Raw genomic sequence first — 14,254 nt, 5'->3', positions numbered from 1 at the left:
ATGCAGGAGATGCAGGAGACACAGGTTCGATCCCTGGGTTTGGAAGAACCCTTGGAGGAGTAAATGGCAGTATTCTTACCTGGAAAAGCCCATGGACGAAGAAGCCTGGTGGGCTACAGCCCATGGTGTTGCAAAGAGTGGATCATGACTGGGCAACTAAGCATGCATGTTTATTAGTGTCTTATGAATCTGTAAGAATAAAGATATTTAACCTAGTGTTAGTAATGCCTTATTTTGCACATTTTCCCACTTATAGAGAGTTTTCAAATGTGTTATCACACTGACTTCAGAGCTACTGTAGGCACTAGAAAAAACTATTTGCTGTATTCTATATGGGTAAACTGAGGAACACATAAATTGATAGTACTGAATATATATCAAATACAATTTTGACTTGGGGTTATTTAACCTAATGACCTCTGCTACCAATATATTGAATATTAATAGAAATGAAGATCTAGTGATATTACTCTTCTTTCCTTTTTCATTACTTGTGTTTTTATTAAAACCTTATTTTTCTCATCATTCATATAGAAATTCTCCCTTCTCCACAGGGAGAGACCAAGCTCTGATATAAACAGCTATAATACAGAATAAAAACTGGATGATATTGTGTGATGAGCGTACAGAAATTAGAGAAAAGCCAACCCAGTTGTAGGTAGGATATGTAAGGAGATTATTTGCTGTGCTCTGTTCATCTCTGAGTTTGTCAGAACGTGTCTCACAGGGTGTACAAAGGATGCTGAAGAGATAGGGAGACATTTAAGGGACAAGAGTCTAGTCCTGTCATTTCTGCTGCAACCAGTCCATCTCCTCCATTTGTTCTGGCCTAATGCCCCATGTGTCAACATTATTTCCTGTGAAGAATGAAAGCCAATGCTTACACAATGGGGAAAAAAATCAAAATAACATCACTAGGCAATCAGGAACTTTTTCAAGGGAAGCTTACACATAAGGGGGCCTGTTTGATTTATAGGTAGGAACTTGGTAAGTAATGAGAAAATGGGGACAGAAAATGTGGATATTTGATAAAATAATTGATCTTTTATTTAACACATGTTCTACCTTATGTACATGAAAGTGTTTTCAGTATTGTTGTTTGCTTTAATCTATTTGTTTGATTTTTATGTTTTGCATGTATGTGGTCAAAGGAATGATTTCATGTTCAGCATGTTGGTAATATGTCCATAGGAAGATAGTCTGTCAATACAAGCAAATCTTTAAAATGTTTTTGCTTTTTTATTATTTATTTTAGTTATTTATTTACATGTTTAGTGAAACAGAGGTACATGAGAAAATGTTGTTAAACCAGACAACTACTTTGAAATTCAGTGAGTTGGCAAAGTGAATTTCACTGGGTTATTTTTAAATTTAATTTAATTTTAAAATCTAACTACCATTATAAATGACCATACCAAGATCACTTGGATTTTGAGACCAGTCATCATCATTTCTTTTTTTTTTTAACTTTTAATTTTATATGGGAGTATAGCTGATTAACAATGTTGTTATAGTTTCAGATGCATGCAGAGAGACTCAATCATATGTATACAAGTATCCATTCTCCCCCAAACTCTCTCTGGTCCAGGCTGCACTAGACTGTTTTTAAAGTAACTTGTTTTACTTAAATTCACTTGAACCTAAAATGTAAAATATCTCTGTAACTCACAGAAATAGCAGAGCTAGTAACTTACTCAAGACTGTATTCACCCTACAGTATTTTGGCACCAAATTATAACCTTAAGTACATATGTATACGTGTGTGTGTGCGTGTGTGTTAGTCGCTTAGTCATGTTCAACTCTTTGAGACCCCATGGACTATAGTCTGCCAGGCTCCTCAGTCATGGAATTCTTCAGGCAAGAATACAGGAGTGGGTTCCCATTTCCTTCTCCAGAGGATCTTCCCCAACCAGGGATCAAACTTGGGTCTCCCACATTGCAGGCAGATTCTTTATCATCTGAGCCACCAGGGAAATCCCTATATATATGTATGAGTATGCATATATAGTACACGCATATGTATATATGCACCTATAAACATTTAAAGTCAAAAATTCATTTGTTAGTTTCATGAGCGTTTATGTGATAGGTCTGAAGTAGTGCATATCACATTACATATTAAAATAAATGTGGGTAATAGTGTGGATGGACATGAATGTCTAAGATCTAGGAACTAAGGATCTTTAAATAGCTTCAAAAATCCTCTCCTATTTTCCAGGATGAAATTTACTCAACAGAGCTTATTTTTTCACATTGAGGGATATATGTGAGGAAAATAACACACGTACTTCATTCCTTTACTAGGAAAATGACTCATTGTCCATACTAACCTTTTTGTTCAGAGTGTTCTCAAGCTTCATTTGTAATCCAAACAAGCTGTCAAATATTTTTCCTAGAGAAGACAATGTTCCCCCTTTATAAGGACATTAGAGATTTAAGGAAATTTTAAGGAAATTATTTTTTATGTTTTAAGGAAAGATAAAACACGTGTTTTAAGGATATTTTAATATCTTTTAAGAGTAGAGAGTATTGTCTTCACAGAAGGTGACTGTAAAGCGGAAGAAAATAAACTGTTAATAGTTGGCTGCCTGGGAAAAGTTACACTTACTAGGTGTTTTGACACTGAACTGATTTCCTAAAATCCCATCTACAATAGAATGCAAATACTATGCAAGGAATGGACTGCAGGGTCATATTCAAATGATAGCACTCATTGGGCCCTTTAAACTTCTAGAGTAGATATCAGATTTTTCTCCTGCATACTTTTATTCATGAATTTATTAAATATTTATTGAAATCCTATATATGTTAGGCCCAACTGATGTATCATGAGTGCCATATCAGTGCCCTCAGGGGTTTTCAGAAACTAAGAAATCATGCTGATACGTGAGCAAAACAACTACATCCTTCAGTTCCATTAATTTCACTACATCATCTGCTCATTGAATATTTAGAAGTGCTAAGCAGCATACTAGGAATTGAGAGTACCATAAAGAATTAGGATGTTTTTCTGCTCCTTGTGGAACTTAGTCTATTGGAGCAGAGAGACAAACACTATTTTAGAATCAATCTGTTAGAAGAGAAGATGATCATTCTGAGCAGGAGGACAAACATCAACAACAAAACATCATGGCATAAAACATTAAATGTACACAGTGCAGGCAGCAGTGGGGACACAGACGTAGAGAACAGACTTGTGAACACCAGGGGGTGGGTAAGGAGAGGGCAGGAGGAATGCAGAGAGTAGCATGGAGACACATACACTGCCATATGTAAAACTGATAGTCAGTGCTGGCAAACCATGGATGGACTCTATCAAAGACACTGTTTACTGCACAAAGTGTCTTTAAGCTGAGAATCATCTGTGGTTTAAAAGTAAATTGCTTCCAACAGAATGAGATTACAAGGTCCCAAATGTGCTCTTTCTTTAAGGAGGTATAACTCTGGGTTATGCAGTGAACTGTAAGAAATACCATGGGGCCACACTCCCTGTTGCTACTCTTTGGGTTTGAGACAGGAGAACTGGGGAGATGCATTGGTTATAGTGCATGACTATACCAGAAAGATAAAGAAAGAGAACCCTAAATACTCAAACAGCAAGGGTCCTGATGAACACATGATCATCCCACATAAGCACAAAGGAAGTCTTAGTGATGCTGCCGTAGGAAGCGCTATGAAACTATATAGGCTCCCTGTTCTCAAAATTAGAATACCTGACTATTTCCAAACCCTTACTAGATTGCCAACATCAGATTATTGCTGTTGTTCAGTGGAAGAGTTGGGTCCGACTCTTTGCGATCCCATGGACTGCAGCATGCCAGGCTTTCCTATCCTTCCCAGTCTCCCAGAGTTTACTCAAACTCATGCCCATTGAGTCAGTGATGCCATCCAGCCATCTTGTCCTCTGTCATCTCCTTCTCCTCCTGTGTTCAGTCTTTCCCAGTATCAGAGTCTTTTCCAGTGTCAACTCTTCACATCAGGTGGCCAAAGTATTGGGGTTTCAGCTTCAGCATCAGTCTTTCCAAAGAATATTCAGGATTGATTTCCCTTAGGATTGACTGTTTTGATCTCCCTGCTATTCAAGGGGCTCTCAAGAGTCTTCTCCAACACCACAGTTCAGAGGAATCAATTCTTTGGCGCTCAGCCTTTTTTATGGTCCAGCTCTCACATCCATACATGACTACTGGAAAAACGATAGGTTTGACTATATGGACCTTTTTTAAAATTGGTTGGTTTTGCCATACATTGACATGAATTCGCCCCGGGTTTACATAAGTTCCCCCTCCTGAACCCCCCTCCCACCCCCCTCCTCCCTTTATCCTCCCTCTGGGTCATCCCTGCATGTCCGCCCCGAGCATCCTATAACATGCATTGACCCTGAACTAGTGATTCATTTCACAAATGACAACATACGTGTTTCAATGACATTCTCCCAAATGATCCCTCCCTCACCCTCTCCCACAGAGTCCCAAAGACTGATCTATACATCTGTGTCTCTTTTGCTGTCTCGTATACAAGGTTATCATTTGCATCTTTCTAAATTCCATATATATGCGTTAGTATGCTGTATTGGTGTTTTTCTTTCTGGCTTACTTCACTCTGTATAATAGGCTCCAGTTTCATCCACCTCATTAGAATTGATTCAAATGTATTCTTTTTAATGGCTGAATAATACTCCATTGTGTATATGTACCAAAGCTTTCTTATCCATTCGTCTGCAGATGGACATCTAGGTTGCTTCCATGTCCTGGCTATTATAAACAGTGCTGCAATGAACATTGGAGTACATGTGTCTCTTTCAATTCTGGTTTCCTCTGTGTGTATGCCCAGGAGTGTGATTGCTGGATCATATGGCAGTTCTATTTCCAGTTTTTTGAGGAATCTCCACACTGTTCAACATAGTGGCTGTACTAGTTTGCATTCCCACCAACAGTGTAAGAGGGTTCCTTTCTCTCCACATCCTCTCCAGCATTTATTGCATGTAGACTTTTGGATAGCAGCCATTCTGACAGGTGTGAAATGGTATCTCATTGTGGTTTTGATTTGCATCTCTCTGATTATGAGGGATGTTGAGCATTTTTTCATGTGTTTGTTAGCCATCTGTATGTCTTCTTTGGAGAAATGTCTGTTTAGTTCTTTGGCCCATTTTTGGATTGGGTCATTTATTTTTCTGGAATTGAGCTGCAGGAGCTGCTTGTATATTTTGGAGATTAATCCTTTATCAGTTGCTTCATTTGCTATTATTTTCTCCCATTCTGAAGGCTGTCTTTTCACCTTGCTTATAGTTTCCTTTGCTGTGCATAAGCTTTTGATTTTAATTAGGTCCCATTTGTTTATTTTTGCTTTTATTTCCAATATTCTGGGAGGTGGGTCATGGAGGATCCTGCTGTGATTTATGTCAGAGAGTGTTTTAGCTACGTTCTCCTCTAGGAGTTTTATAGGTTCTGGTCTTACATTTAGCTCTCTAATCCCTAAAGTCAGGAACAAGACAAGGGTGCCCACTCTCACCACTACTCTTCAACATAGTTCTGGAAGTTTTGGCCACAGCAATCAGAGCAGAAAAAGACATAAAAGGAATCCAAATTGGAAAAGAAGAAGTAAAACTTTCACTGTTCGCTGATGACATGATCCTCTACACAGAAAACCCTAGAGACTCTACCAGAAAACTACTAGAGCTAATCAATGATTACAGTAACGTTGCAGGATATAAAATCAACACACAGAAATCCCTTGCATTCCTATACACTAATAATGAGAAAATAGAAAGAGAAATTAAGGAAACTATTCCATTCACTGTTGCAACGAAAAGAATTAAATACTTAGGAATATATCTACCTAAGGAAACAAAAGACTTGTACATAGAAAACTATAAAACACTACTGAAAGCAATCAAAGAGGACACTAATAGATGGAGAAATATACCATGCTCATGGATTGGAAGAATAAATATTGTAAAAATGAGTATACTACCCAAAGTAATTTATACATTCAATGCAATCCCTATCAAGCTACCAACGATCTTTTTCACAGAACTAGAACAAATAATCTCACAATTTGTATGGAAATACAAAAAAACTCGAATAGCCAAAGCAATCTTGAGGAAGAAAAATGTAACTGGGGGAATTAACCTGCCGGACTTCAGGCTCTACTACAAAGCCACAGTCATCAAGACAGTATGGTACTGGCATAAAGACAGAAATATAGATCAATGGAACAAAATAGAAAGCCCAGAGATAAATCCACGCACCTATGGACACCTCATCTTTGACAAAGGAGGCAAGAATATAAAATGGAGAAAAGACAGTCTCTTTAACAAGTGGTGCTGGGAAAACTGGTCAGCCACTTGTAAAAGAATGAAACTAGAACACTTCCTAACACCATACACCAATATATGGACCTTTGTTGGCAAAGTGATGTCTCTGCCTTTTAGACAAAGTAATATCTCTGCTGTCTAGGTTTATCATAGCTTTTCTTCCAAATAGCAAGGGTCTTTTAATTTCATGGCTGCAGTCACCATCTGCAGTGATTTTGGAGCCCAAGAAAATGTCACCATTTTCATTGTTTCCCCATCTATTTGCCATGAAGTGATGCCATGATCTTAGATTTTTGAAAGTTGAATGTTAAGCCAGCTTTTTCACTCTCCTCTTTCACTTTCATCAAGAGGTTCTTTAATTCCTCTTCACTTTCTGCCATTAGGGTGGTGTTATCTGCATATCTGAGGTTCTTGATAACTTACTGGCTTATTGGCTTCAAGAAAGGGGTAGGTGATGCAGTCCAGTATGAATGACTGTGACGTGAGTTACCTACCAATAGGCATTATGGCATAGAAAAAACTGGGGCATAGTTTTTCCTCTAAAGTGAATATCACTAACTTTCTGTCCAGTTATTTTGCTATTTAGATCAAATGCAAAGTAAACACAAATAGTTCCTTTCTGATTTGTGAATTACATTTAACCCCAGAACTGATAATTTACTGTGGCCTGTAACACAAAATGTACTTACTAAAGAAGGAATTGGCTTAGGGATGGTGGGGACACTGGGAAAGAAAAGGATGGAAGGAAGAAGTAAGCTTCCATAACAAGACTTTGCATTTGCTTTCGTAATAATCACCTATCTGTATTTTCTAATTCATTGACTCATTACTGAAATAACATCTAAATACAATAGATGTAAAGTATATTATAACCTGTAGGATGCAGTTTTCAGATCCCTACTTTATAGCACAAACTTAATATATCCAATTAATTATAGATGAATGTGGAGGAAGTAGGTAAGTTTGATCTGGTGGGCTTCCTTATCATCAGGTAGTGAGCTGACATAGTTTGTGCAAGTCCAACAATGAGTAAGGGAGGAATCAAGGCTAGGTCCAGGTGTTTGCATTTTGAATTCAATGCTCCTCTCCATTGGAAAGAGAATAAACTTGTGGGTTAAAATTGAGAAGAAACCCTAGGGCTTCCCATGAACCTTCAAACACAGTGATAAGTCTGGTAGTATGTTAGTGCATGAGTGGTAACAAATGTGTAGGCATCCAGAGCTTGTATTTGAATCTATACCTATAAATGCATAAGCATGGGATGTGTAACCTACAACACACTTGGAGATGATAAATAGGATAAGACTTACATCTTTGGTCATTTCTTGTTGGCTATTCATCTCCTCATTGGTTGTGTAGCTTAAGCCAGATTTCTGCATTCCATGGAACATGTATAATGGAGTCCAGTAATCATTTACATTTCTGCAAAATTCCAAGGCTCAGATGTTTCTATGGAGTGAAGCATGGAATAAGATCAGTGATTAGTACATGGTGCGCTGTCCACAATAAGTTCACTCTAAATAAGATACTATTTATGGTTATGGCCTACCAAGTAGTTGGTAATATATTAAATATTTTCATGAATGTCCTCTTACTTAATTATCAGAGCAACTTCTGAGGTAGACATTATTATTCTCACTGTAGCAGATGGGAAAACAGAGTTCAAATGCTAAGCACTGAAAATTGACCCAAGGGGTATATATACCATGGAACCGGATATCATGTCCAGGTGTTCTGACTCCAAATTTAATGCTTAATTGATAACAGTACAGCAAAGGAAGGGGTAAAGAAGTTAGAGTACACATGCAAAATGAAATATTACTCAGTCACCAAAAAGAATGAAATAATGCCATTTGCAACAACATGGATGGACCTAGAGATTGTCATACTTAGTGAAGTAAATCAGACAGAGAAGGAGAAACATTGTATGACATTACATGTGATATCTAAAAGGAAATGACATAAATGAACTTCTTTACGAAACAGAAACAGACTCACTAAATTAACGAACTTATGGTTGCCAGGAGTGGAGGAGGATGGGGAAAGAATAATTAGAGAGTTTGGGATAGATACATACACACTGCTATATTTAAAATGTATAACTGACATGGACCGCCTTTACAGCACAGGGATCTCTGCTCAAAGTTATGTGGCAGCCTGGATGGGAGGGGAGTTTAGGGGATAATGGGTACACATATATTTATATGTGACTAAGTCTCTCTGCAGTCCACCTAAAACTATCAAAATATTGTTAATTGGCTATACTCCAATATAAAATAAAAAGCTAACTTATCTATTAAGAAAAGAATAATGACAACAACCTACAACTGAAACAATAAAAACAACCATCCTTATTCTATTCTGTTTGCACTAAAGGACAAAACAATTGGTTGTCCTTGAGAATTCTTCTGTGGGAAGCAGAAAGAAATGAGAATAGTGTCGCTATGACGGGAGTGAACAGAGAAGAGATGGGACTGAAAACCATTAAGAGTAATTTGGGATATTTTGCAGAACTTTGCACTTTTCCAAAAATAATACACGTTGATTTATTAACAAGTCCAAATATTTGTGGCCAAATATTTAAAGCTGGCTCTGAGTAAAAATATAAAATTGAACAGAAGCAGGCAAGAGACTGGTGATTTCAGGGAAGAGAGCACACAAATAAGAAAGACAGGAAAATTAAATCTTATTTTACCACTGCCAAAAAGGAGAAAGCAAATGCAAATATCTTGCTCACCTGTTGTTTGTCATGCACAGAGTCACAAAATTTATTTCGTATTTTTCCTCACATAGAAGCTCTGATGGAGAAATGATGATGCCATGTTTCAGATGTAGAAAACAAGGATCAAATTAATTTTAAAATGTAGCCAAGGATACTCAACTGGCTGATTCCAAAACTCAAATTCTTCCTGCACTTTATCCACTTCACATATGCCAACACGTTACATATCATTCTAGTAATGCAATCTATGCAATATATGATGTTTCAAAACTCTGTGTGTCTTCTTGTCACCTTACTCTTAAGTCTGGTATGATCAAGACAAGTGCAATGTAGGAAGGATATTAAACTCAAAATTCTAATTACTAGAATTCCATACCTAATTCTAACACTTACATGGCAATTCATTCATTCAAAACTAATTTACTATGCCCTTGTTATCCTAGAAACTCTTCCAGAATAGGAATTACTACCCTCAAAGTTATCGCCCTCAAGGACTTAATATACTGGGAGAGAAAGGCAAACATATTGATTGTAATGCAGAAGGTGAAAACTTCTAAAGAGGTGACTCAGTAGTTCTACCGAGCAGAAAGAAGGGAATCTGAATCCTACAGTGGGTAGTCAGTCGAAGATTTCCAAGGATAAACACTTTCAAGCGAAGACTTGAAGAGAGTTATAGTCAAAAGGACTCAAATTAGGATAAAGTAAGAGGAATATGCCAGCAAATTTGGAAAACTCAGCAGTGGTCACAGGACTGGAAATGGTCAGTCTTCATTCCAATCCCAAAGAAAGGCAATGTCAAAGAATGCTCAAACTACCACACAATTGCACTCATCTCACACGCTAATAAAGTTTTGCTCAAAATTCTCCAAGTCAGGCTTCAGCAATATGTGAACTGTGAACTTCCAGATGTTCAAGCTGGTTTTAGAAAAGGCAGAGGAACCAGAGAACAAACTGCCAACATCCACTGGATCATGGAGAAAGCAAGAGAGTTCCAGAAAAACATCTATTTCTGCTTCATTGACTATGCCAAAGCCTTTGACCGTGTGGATCACAATAAACTGTGGAAAATTCTGAAAGAGATGGGAATACCAGACCACCTGACTTGCCTCTTGAGAAATCTGTATGCAGATCAGGAAACAACAGTCAGAACTGGACATGGAACAACGGACTGCTTCCAAATAGGAAAAGGAGTACGTCAAGGTTGTATATTGTCACCCTGCTTATTTAACTTCTATGCAGAGTACATCATGAGGAATGCTGGGCTGGAAGAAGCACAAGCTGGAATCAAGTTTGCTGGGAGAAATATCAATAATCTCAGATATGCAGAGGATATCACCCTTATGGCAGAAAGTGAAGAGGAACTAAAAAGCCTCTTGTTGAAAGTGAAAGAGGAGAGTGAAAAGGTTGGCTTGAAGCTTAACATTCAGAAAACAAAGATCATGGCATCGGGTCCCATCACTTCATGGGAAATAGATGGGGAAACAGTGGAAGCAGTGTCAGACTTTATTTTTTTGGACACCAAAATCACTGCGGACGCTGATTGCAGCCATGAAATTGACGCTTACTCCTTGGAAGTAAAGTTATGACCAACCTAGATAGCATATTAAAAAGCAGAGACATTAGTTTACCAACCAAGTTCTGTCTAGTCAAGGCTATGGTTTTTCCAGTGGCCATATATGGGTGAGAGAGTTGGACTGTGAAGAAAGCTGATCGCCGAAGAATTGATGCTTTTGAACTGTGGTGCTGGAGAAGACTCTTGAGAGTCCCTTGGACTGCAAGGAGATCCAACCAGTCCATTCTAAAGGAGATCAATCCTGGGTGTTCATTGGAAGGACTGATGCTAAAGCTGAAGCTCCAATACTTTGGCCACCTCATGTGAAGAGTTGACTCACTGGAAAAGACTCTGATGCTGGGAGAGATTGTGGGCAGGAGGAGAAGGGGATGACAGAGAATGAGATGACTGGATGGCATCACCAACTCGATGGACGTGAGTTTGAGTGAACTCCGGGAGTTAGTGATGGACAGGGAGGCCTGGCGTGCTGTGATTCATGGGGTTGCAAAGAGTCAGACACAACTGAGAGACTGAACTGAACTGATCCTACTCTTTGTGACCCCATGGACTGCAGCACACAAAGCTTCCCTGTGCATCACTAACTCCCAGAGCTTACTCAAACTCATGTGCGTTGAGTCAGTGATGCCATCCAACGATCACATCCTCTGTCATCCACTTCTTCTCCTGCCTTCAAACTTTCCCAGCATCAGGGTCTTTTCAAATGAGTCAGTTCTTTGCATCAGGTGGCCAAAGTACTGGAGCTTCAGCTTCAGAATCAGTTCTCCCAGTGAATACTCAGGACTATTTTCCTTTAAGAATGACTGGTTGGATCTCCTTGCAGTCCAAGGGACTTTCAAGAGTCTTCTCCAACACCACAGTTCAAAAGCATCAATTCTTCAGAGTTAAACTTCCTTTCTAGTCCAACTCCTACATCCATAAATGACTAGCGGAAAAACCCTAGCTTTGACTAGACGGACCTTTGTAGCCACTCAGTCTATGTAGCCATTTAAGCTTGCTTTGCTTAATTAAAGTTAAACAACATTAAACAATAATTCCTGATTTTTTAAAAGACACATTTCATGTGCTCAAATCCTACATGTCACAAATATTTTAAAAATTATTTTTATTGGTGTTGTTTGCTTTACAGTGTTGTGTTGGCTTCTGCTGTACAATGAAGTGAATCAAGTACATATTCACATTATCTCCTCCCTTGGGGTCCTCCCTCCTCCCTACAATTCCACCCATCTAAGTCATGACAGAACACTGAGATTCTTTAAAAAATCTAAAAATAGAACTACCATATTACTTGGAAATCCCACTACTGGGCATATACACTGAGAAAGCTATAATTAAAAAATACACATGCACCTCAATGTTCATTGCACCATTCTTTACAGTAGCCAGCACGCAGAAGCAATCTAAATGTCCACCAAGAGATGAATGGATAAAGAAGATGTGGTACCTATATACAATGGAATGTTACTCAGCCATGAAGAGAAACAAAGTTGGGTCATTTATAGAGATGTGGATGGACCTAGAGTTTGTCATACAGAGTGAAGTAAGTCAGAAAAAGAAAACAAACAAAATATAGTAACACATATGTGTGAAATTAAAAAAAAATGATACCAGTATGGTTTTAAACAGTACAGGCAATTTATATTTCCATCATCACTGAAAGTTATATTAGACAATGCTGTCCTATGCTGGGAGGAATAGGGGGTGGGAGGAGACGGGGACGACAGGGAATGAGTTGGCTGGATGGCATCACCGACTCAATGGACATGAGTTTGAGTGAACTCCGGGAGTTGGTGATGGACAGGGAGGCCTGGCGTGCTGTGATTCATGGGGTCTCAAAGAGTCGGACATGACTGAAAGACTGAACTGAACTGAACTGAAGGCTACTTTATTCCATACCACAGTGGTGAAACCAAGTTACATGGGCAAACACAATGTAAAGGGGTGAAGAAATACACTCAGCTCACCATGAGGCCATGGCCAAAGTGTAGATACAGAGAGAGGTGACAAATAGGGACCACATAAAATGGGAGTAAGTTATTATGCTGTACTGGAGGTTGGTGGTAGGTGCAGTAGAGGGACAATGAAGATGGAGATAACTTTGTTAACTAGAAAGATGTTTAAGGGTGATTATTAGTAGAATTTATGAATGAAAGTTTAGGAACGTTGAAAGAAGGAAGCAATAATTATGTTCAAAAATTTGCGTGGACCACTAGGTAGTGTCAAATCGTGAGCCAGAAATAAGTCAGATAAAGGTTCAATGAGATAAAGCCCACCAATTACAGGCGCAGTATTGAGTACTAGGACTAGTACAGTACCTGGCCTGAATTATAGTAACTATTAATGAGATTTTATCATTGCCATAAATTTTATGTTTATTGTTTCTTCTCCATCCTTCAAATCTGGTCCTCTAAGTTATATATTCTTGATTTCTTAAGTGAAATGTTACGTTATGTACATTTAAGGTGTACATCATATTGATTTGATTTATAATATGGTTGCCACTGTAGTGATATTAATAGTTAGCAAGTCTGAAGATTATAATACAATATTGTTGTCTATATTCACCGTAATGTGCTTCAATCTCTAGGACTTATTTACTCCTAGCTTCATGTCTGTCCTCCTAAACCTCTCTCCTATTTCCCCACTCACCGGCCTGTGATAACCACCATCTCACTGTCTGTTACACATTTAAGTGATATCATACAGTGTTTGTTTTATATTGTCATCATCCACTCAGATTTTTAAGCACATAGTAGATTTTCAATAGAAAGTTAGTTGTTTGTTGAAAGTATATAGCAAAATAACAAATATAGAACATATTGTTTTTTCTTCTAAAAGCAGATCTAAGAGCTCTTGAAACTGAATTACTTGAATTTAAATTCCATTTAAATGCTTTTACTTTAGGATGTTGTGCTACAGTCATCAAGAATGTACTCTTTTAGATATGCTTGAGGTGTGGTTTCCAAAAAAAAATCAGCTCATTGAATTCAAATTCTCTCTCTTTCTTTTTTTTCTTCTTTCTTTGGAGAATACTGCTTTACTAATCCAAGCTTACAGGGTCTCTAAGAGTCCATCCATGATCTTTTTAGTAAAATCCATACCACTTTTTTTAGAGTTTGAGAAAAATGAAGCATTGAATCTCTTAGGCATGCACCTAACCTCTTTGTTTATGTGTTTATGGATTGCACTGTTTGAAGGTTACAGGGTTATACGGTGAAGGATAACTCTGAGAAGAGTCAATTGCTCTGTGGGATGCAGGAACAGGCATTTTATACAGCCCTAGTTGATCCCTGTGTGTGCCCTTCGGCTTTTACCATTATTTTTCTTTATATTAGAGAATTTTTAACATGATGCGGCTTTACACAGGTTTATGAAGATCACACTCAGACACAAAGAAATAACTTTCCATGACTTTTGAATCTGGGGATGGTGGAAAGCTAATAATGAATCAGTATGTTTTCTAACTGTTAAAAATATTAAAAGATATTTAAAATATTAAAGATTACCAAATTTCACATAAGCATATGAAACATTAACTGTATAAGCTTTACTATTTGCTAGATACTTATGTCATACATTTTACCATTTTACCTTTCCAGCAAGCCTCAGATTTAAGAATAACACTTAAGTCTATTTTCTATAAGAAAAC

The sequence above is a fragment of the Moschus berezovskii genome, chromosome 5, assembly GCF_049115385.1.
Source record: "Moschus berezovskii isolate FMDL1 chromosome 5, NW_MosBer_1.0, whole genome shotgun sequence".
Lineage (NCBI taxonomy): Eukaryota > Metazoa > Chordata > Mammalia > Artiodactyla > Moschidae > Moschus > Moschus berezovskii.
This window is presented reverse-complemented; position numbering follows the sequence as displayed.